Source organism: Triticum aestivum, chromosome 3B, assembly GCF_018294505.1.
Source record: "Triticum aestivum cultivar Chinese Spring chromosome 3B, IWGSC CS RefSeq v2.1, whole genome shotgun sequence".
NCBI lineage: Eukaryota > Viridiplantae > Streptophyta > Magnoliopsida > Poales > Poaceae > Triticum > Triticum aestivum.
The window spans coordinates 642,546,723-642,554,812 of record NC_057801.1 but is presented as its reverse complement, the minus strand read 5'-3'; positions in this window follow the sequence as shown (position 1 = coordinate 642,554,812).

The following is an 8,090-nucleotide window of genomic DNA, read 5'->3' as shown; positions in this document are numbered from 1 at the left end:
ACCACCTTTAAAGGTGTCATTCCTGGAGTAGAGGCCCATTGCACGGGCTCTATAACATTGGAAGTGGTCTTCGGATCTCTGGATAATTTCTGAAGCGAAGAGCTAATCTTCGATATCGTCCCCTTCCGTAGCGGTTACCATGCCCTGCTCGGACGAAGCGCATTTGCTAGATTCAATGCGGTACCACACTATGCATAGCTCAAGCTCAAGATGCCAGGCCCGCACGGGGTCATAACAGTCAACGGGAATATGGACCGCTCTCTCCGTATAGAAGAACATACTGCAGCCCTTGCGGCAGAAGTACAATGCGGCCTCCTCCGGCAAACCACCAATTCGGCGACGACATTTTCAAGCTCCGTCAAGTGAGGGCGGAACACCCCGCAGCAAGATCAGCAGGCATGAAAAGAGAAAGATTAGCAGTCCGGCCTCCACTCGAATCCCATCAAAGCAGCATTCGGGCAGCGCGTACACAATTACGCACTCAAAATACCATGGGCACAGGCGGAGGCGTATCAGGGGCTTAGTCAACAGTACGGTATTGCCTCGTAACTTTTCCTTTCACCCTTCAGGACATTGCTTTAGTGCAGCTTCTCCAAAATAGCCAGATTGTCGGACTTACATAGGAGAGGAAACCCAGGAGGCAATAGGCTTTGGACACAGCAGGAAACACCCAGGTGGAATCTATTTATGATCGTTGTTTCTGCTTTATCTATCTGTACGTAGCCTGCCCCTGGAGAGGATATGTCAAATAATCCTATTTGTCTCCGCCTAATGCATACATTGTAAACATACGCTTAAACGTATTATTTATCAATGGGAGACCACGTATAGCGTCAGCTTACTTATTTTTATTTGCACATTTTTTATAAATGTCTATTTAATTTTGCATCCGTACAATTTGGTACGTGTAATTTGCCAGGGGCTTTTTTATGTTACCCCATAATACGACAAGTCAAGTCCGAACACTTTCAACAGTGCGGCACCCCGAACTTATAGCATTATATGCATCAGCTCCGAATCATGTCTTGGGTTACGGTTGGGATAGCCCGGCTCCCTTGCTTTGGTGCCTTATGTTCCATTAATTCGGCTAAGGTACCGCAGGGAGAACTACTATGATTGTGCCCTGGTTCTGCCGGATGAGCACCTTAGTAGAGAAAGTACAAAACTGTCCGACATGATCTGGCGACAGACTAGTCGCTATTCGAGAGGTCTTAAAATCCTTAAAGATTTTTCCGCTTTAGGCATTAATTCGGCTTTGTCTGATATAGGCGTGTATAGCGCCCCAATTCGGCCTTCCGGATTCTAGGGGCTTCGCCGAAATTTAAAATCATAGACTTCTATGGCTAAGTGAAGGTTATAAAGCTGTATAGTCCGATTGCCTGGTTAACTGCGCTGGACACCTCCTTAAGGGACCAAACATTTGAATAAAGAGTGTCCGGGTTTTCCACGAACACCCCAGTACTAGTTACACGGGGGCGGAAGCCGATGACTGGCCTACTTTCAGAATTTGATAAACAACCACACATAAGGTAATATTTTAAATTACAAAAGCGCTACATAGCGCAAGTAACTTCGTCTTTAAATTACAAACATGACAGAAGTGAATTGATTAAAAAATTATGTCTTTGCTACATTCATCGGCCATGAGGCAAGCACCCTTCATAACGCCATCATAATACTTTTCGGGGACGCGATGCGGCTTGCCCTCCGGCGGCCCGTCCTTCACCAGCTTCTCCGCATCCAGCTTGCCCCAATGCACTTTGGCGTGGGCAAGGGCCCGGCGGGCACCCTCGATGCAAACGGATCGCTTGATGACTTCCAGTCACGGACAGGAATCCACCATCCGCTTGATCAGGCCGAAGTAGTTGGTGGGCAGAAGCTCACCAGGCCATATCCGGACTATGAGATCTTTCATAGCCACTTCGGTTGCCTTGTGGAGTTCGACCAACTGCTTCAGCTAGTCACTCAGAGGCGTTGCATGCTCGGCCCCAGCATACTGGGACCAGAACAACTTCTCCGTGAAGCTCCCCTCCTGGGCACGGTAGAACTCCACGGCGTCTAATACGCTGCATGACAGGTCTGCGAATGCCCCTGGAGAGCTCCGTATTCGAGTAAGTAAGAGAAATGCCTCCTCCACATGTTTGCTTTGCATAAAATATTTCTTACCCGCCGCTATTTTCTTGGCCTCCTGGATCTCCTGCTGAGCCCTCTCGGCTTCGGCCTTGGCATCTCTCGTATTTGTAAGGGCCTTCGCAATCTCGGCCTCCTTTGCTTTAAACTCCCGCTCTGCAGACTCGAGCTTCTTGCCGAGCTCCTGGAGCTCTTCTTGTACCTCGCCCACTCGGGCCTCTTGCTTTTTGCGCTCCTTGAGTTCCAAGGCCGCTTTGTGTTCAGCCTCGGACAGCGCCTTCTTGAGAGAAGCCACTTCAGTGGCAGCCTCTCTTACCACATCACGACGTCTCGTCGTTAGCATAATCAAATTTTATTTACTATTTATTATATGAGAGAGGGAAATCATTTACCTTTGTTCTCTTCGAGCTGCCTCCTCGCGAGGCCCAGCTCTCCCTGTGCCCGCTCTAAATCCTACGTCAGTCCGGTGATTTCGGCTGTGCGAGCAGCTGCGGCCAGCAGCACAGCCTGTTTATTTACATTCAACACTTATTGTTAGATTCCTACGGCTTATAATTGACCCTCTGTTTGGTTTTTCTTTCCAAACACCAAACAGAGTATCAGGGGCTACTACCTATCGGGTGGTGATTTTACACATTTTTACTTCTTACCTCAAAGCTTGTTAGGAGGATGGTGCAGGCTTCGGTTAGTCCGCTCTTGGCGGACGAAACCTTGTGAATCACCGCACTCATGAGAGTATGATACTCTTCATCTAGGGAAGCGCCTCGAAGCACTTCCAGCAGATAATTCGGCGCCTGGGGCGCAACAGAAGTCCTTGATATGGACGGCCCTCCCTCCATAACGAGGGGCTGCCCGCCTAAGTCTGGAATCACTAAAGGCTCTGGACCAGTGTTCGGCTGAGAGCCCGGCTTGCCGTGGCTCTCATCGACACGATCTGCGGGGACCTTGAACCCCGTGAGTCCGACGCCTGGGGTGCCGCCCTGAGGCGCCTCCAGGGCCACCTCCGCCATCGTCGGAAGCCTTCGGAACAACACCTCTGTGTCGTCCGCAGGGCGAGGAGACGTGGCCATCGGGAGTGAGATCATTGCTGACTCACTCAAGGACCCGTCCAAAGACGACACTCCCGGATGGGCCCTGGCCGGACTGTATACAAATTCGGCATTATAAACAAAATCATGAAGCGAAAATTACGACTGAGTGCGGATACTTACGACCGCACGGGGGGCTTCTTCCTGGGCAGCCACCCTTCCTCGCTATCAGCGGCGGTGGCGGAGTAGTCCAGAAGGGATGCTTTTCCCTTCGTGGACATCTCAGTCTCCCCCACCAGGGAGGCTTTCCTCTTCTTCCCTCCCCGGACACGGGGAGGTGGTGTTTCTCCTTGTTCCTCCCCGCCTCCGCGGGAGGAATCCGCCTCGTCGTCATCAGACGACAAGGGTATGACGGCCTTACACTGGGGGCCTCTCCTGGCCCCCTGATTCGCCGTCTCAGGCCCCCCATCCTTTCCGGACGGGGCGGCCTCCTCTTCTTCTTCTTCCCCTTCGGGGGAGGAGTGCACCTCATCATCTTCGGATGAGGCTTGTGCAACCTTGCTTCAAAGACCCTTTCGGGTCCCCGGGGCCTTCTTGTCAGCCTTCTTCTCCGGCCCCTTATAGGGCAACGGGACCAGTATCTTCATTAGAAGATCATTGGCTGGGTTTGCTGGCAACCTAGCCGGACTGTCGATCCGCTCCGCTGTCTCCACATACTCCTAAAACAAATATACACAAACTTAGGAATCCCCCCATGAGTACATTGGGAAGAACCGGACCCGATGGTGGCTTGAGAACTCACCTGGGTAGGTTGCCGTGCAGCGTGGAGCACGCGGTCCTCAGTTATGAGAGGAGGTACCTCGGAGGCCTGGAACAACGCCTTCCATGCGTTCTTATGCTTCATGTCGTAGAGCCTCTGGAGCGTCCGGTGTTTGGCCGGGACGAATTCCCACAGATTGAATGCCCGCCTTTGGCACGGCAGTATCAGGCGAATGAGCATGACTTGGATCACGTTGACGAGCTTGATGTTCTTGTCCTTCATGCCCTTGACGCAGGTGATGAGTCCGGTCAGCTCTGCCGATTCACCCCATAACAGGCCCTTCTGTTCCCAGGAGGTGAGCCGCATAGGGGTCCCAGATCGGAACTCGGGGGTCGGCTCCCAGTCGGTGTCGCGTGGCTCGGTGATGTAGAACCACCCCGATTGCCACCCCTTCACGGTTTCCACAAAGGAGCCTTCAGGCCAGGTGACATTAGGCATTTTGCCCAACATGGCTCCTTCGCACTCCGCTTGCTGGCCGCTCACAATCTTTGGCTTCACGCAGAAGGTTTGGATCCACAAGCCGAAATGAGGCTTGATGCGGAGGAAAGCCTCACACACAACGATGAACGCCGAGATGTTGAGGACGAAGTTCGGAGCTAGATCATGAAAGTCTAGCCCGTAGTAGAACATAAGCCCGCGGACGAAGGGGTGGAGTGGAAACCCCAGTCCACGGACGAAGTGGGCAAGGAACACGACCCTCTCGTGGGGTCCTGGAGTTGGAATGACCTGCCCCGCGTCTGGTAGCCGGTGCGCTATGTCTGCGGCCAAGTATCCGGCCGCCCGGAGATTCGCGATCTTCTTCTCCGTCGCGGTGGAAGCCACCCACTTGCCTCCTGCTCCGGACATGACTAACTGTGTGGAGAAGACCTGGACTAGGGTGCTGGAGCTCGAGGGGGCAAGAGTATGCGAGGGGAGGAAGAAGGCGTGGGTAAAAATGAGGAACTCTTATCCCTTTATAGAGGCGACGAAAGCGGTGCGCCTCCCCACTAGCCTGTTGAGAATCGCTTACTTCCCAAGCGCCACGATTGATGGCACGGGGGGATTACCCATACCCGTATTGATGAGAATCCCGCGATAAGGGGACATGATCTCTGCTTTGACAGGACGTGTCAAGGAAGCCGCCTCGCAATACGCACTGAGGCTGGTTGTGAAAAAATGGTTCGAATAATGACCTGGCCCTAATGGCATGTCACGTCGTCTAAAAGTTGTCAGCTGGAGTATCATTCTCTCTACGGTGGTATGTGAAGATCATTTTGCAGATCCGGACACGGTCTACGTGTTCGATGGTAACCTTGGAGTATTCAGAGGAGGAACCCGCCTTGCAATGCCGAAGACAAGACTGCGCGCCGGACTCATCGTCATTGAAGCCTGGTTCAGGGGCTACTGAGGGAGTCCTGGATAAGGGGGTATCCGGACAGCCGGACTATATACATCGTCCGGACTATAGAAGCGTCAAGATACAAGACTCAAGATTTCGGCTCGTGTCCGGATGGGACACTCCTTTGCGTGGAAGACAAGCTTGGCGATCCGGATATTATGTTTCCTTCCTTGTAAACCGACTCCATGTAAACCCTAGCTCTCCGGTGTCTATATGAATCGGAGAGCATGGTCCTTAGAAGGCCGATCACAATTACATTCATACCATCATAGGCTAGCTCTTAGGGTTTAGCCTCTACGATCTCGTGGTAGATCTACTCTTGTATTCCACATATCTTCAATATTAATCAAGCAGGAAGTAGGGTTTTACCTCCATCAAGAGGGCCCGAACCTGGGTAAACATTGTGTCCCTTGCTTCCTGTTACCATCATCCTAAGACGCACAGATCAGGACCCCCTACCCGAGATCCGCCGGTTTTGACACCGACACCCTTCTTGAAACTAGTGGTTTCATTAACCATCAATAATTAATGCTCCTTCTTGATTTCTACTTTCGCGGTGTCAAACATCGCGAATAGCTCAAGGATCATCATATCTATCCCTGATATGTTATAGTTCATCATGAAGCTCTAGTAGCTTGGTGGCAGTGACTTTAGAGAAACATCACTATCTCATCTGGAAGATTAACTCCCACCTGATTCAAGTGATTTTAGTACTCAGACAATCTGAGCACATGCTCAACGATTGAGCTTTTCTCCCTTAGTTTGTAGGCTAAGAAACTCGTCGAAGGTCTCATACCTCTTGACATGTGCACGAGCCTGAAATCCCAATTTCAGCCCTTGGAACATCTCATATGTTCCACGACGTTTCAAAAACATCTTCGGCGCCTCAATTCCAAACCGTTTAACATTACTGAACAATCATGTAGTCATCAAAACGTGTATGTCAGATGTTCGCAACATCCACAGACGACGTTCTAGGTTTAGCACACTGAGCGGTGCATTAAGGACATAAGCCTTCTGTGCAGCAATGAGGACAATCCTCAGTTTACGGACCCAGTCCGCATAATTGCTACTATCAACTTTCAACTAAATTTTCTCTAGGGTCATATCTTAAACAGTAGAACTAAAGCATAAGCTATGACATAATTTGCAAAGACCTTTTGACTATGTTCATGATAATTAAGTTCATCTGATTATTTAATGAACTCCCACTTAGATAGACATCCCTCTAGTCATCTAAGTGATACATGATCCGAGTCAACTAGGCCGTGTCCGATCATCACGTGAGACGGACTAGTCATCATCGGTGAACATCTTCATGTTGATCGTATCTACTATACAACTCATGTTCGACCTTTCGGTCTCTTCTGTTCCGAGGCCATGTTTGTACATGCTAGGCTCGTCAAGTCAACCTAAGTGTTTTGCATGTGTAAATCTGGCTTACATCCGTTGTATGCGAATGTTACAATCTATCACACCCGATCATCACGTGATGCTTCAGAACAACGAACCTTAGCAACGGTGCACAGTTAGGGGGAACACTTTCTTGAAATTTTAGTGAGGGATCAGCTTATTTATGCTACCGTCGTTCTAAGCAAATAAGATGTAAACATGACAAACATCACATGCAAATCATAAAGTGACATGATATGGCCATTATCATCTTGCGCCTTTGATCTCCATCTTTGAAGCACGACATGATCACCTTTGTCACCAGCATGACACCATGATCTCCATCATCGTCTCTCCATGAAGTTGTCTCGCCAACTATTACTTCTACTACTACGGCTAACGGTTAGCAATAAAGTAAAGTAATTACATGGCGTTGTTCAATGACATGCATGTCATACAATAAATTAAGACAACTCCTATGGCTCCTGCCAGTTGTCATACTCATTGACATGCAAGTCGTGATTCCTATTACAAGAACATGATCAATCTCATACATCACATATCATTCATCACATTCTTTTGGCCATATCACATCACATAGCATACCCTGCAAAAACAAGTTAGACGTCCTCTAATTGTTGTTGCATGTTTTACGTGGCTGCTATGGGTTTCTAGCAAGAACGTTTCTTACCTACGCAAAGCCACAACGGTGATATGCCATAGCTATTTACCCTTCATAAGGACCCTTTCATAGAATCCGATCCGACTAAAGTGGGAGAGACTCGCACCCGCTAGCCACCTTATGCAACAAGTGCATGTCAGTCGGTGGAACCTGTCTCACGTAAGCATACGTGTAAGGTTGGTCCGGGCCGCTTCATCCCACAATAACGTCGAAACAAGATAGGACTAGTAACGGTAAGCATATTGAACAAAACCAACGCCCACAACTACTTGTGTTCTACTCGTGCATAGAATCTACGCAATAGACCTAGCTCATGATACCACTGTTGGGGAACGTAGCAGAAATTCAAAATTTTCTACGGATCACCAAGATAAATCTATGGAGATTATAGCAACAACACAGAGGGGAGTGTACCTTCATACCCTTGAAGATCGTGATGCGAAAGAGTTACAAGAACATAGTTGGAGGAGTCGTACACGCAGCGATTTAGATCGCGGCCGATTCCGATCTAAGCACCGAACGACGGCGCCTACGCGTTCAACACACATGCAACCCGGTGACGTCTCCCGCGCCTTGATCCAGCAAGGAGGAGGGAGAGGTTGGGGAAGAAAACTCCAGCAGCAGCACGACGGCGTGGTGGTGGTGGAGCTGCGTGGTTTC